Below are 304 nucleotides of genomic sequence, written 5' to 3'. Positions count from 1 at the left end.
CAGAATTTGAGTAGTGTATAATTTTTTAAATTATTTTCTAATGAAAACTATGAATTCTACATTAATTAATATAGTTTTTTAATATAATTTCTTAAGCCGAATATACTCACTTGCGATATTTTTATCTCAATGCTGCAAAAAGTATGAATTATTGCAAAATATTATTTTATTTGGCTATTCTTTCATATAATCTTTTCTTCTAAATAATTATTTTTTACGAACTTTTAAATATGCAATTCTAACAAAACTTGTTATAATAAAATAAAATTATATTAATATAAATAAATATATATAATTAAAATCT

This window comes from Atta colombica, unplaced genomic scaffold (genome assembly GCF_001594045.1).
Source record: "Atta colombica isolate Treedump-2 unplaced genomic scaffold, Acol1.0 scaffold277, whole genome shotgun sequence".
NCBI classification, from domain to species: Eukaryota; Metazoa; Arthropoda; class Insecta; order Hymenoptera; family Formicidae; genus Atta; species Atta colombica.
This window is presented reverse-complemented; position numbering follows the sequence as displayed.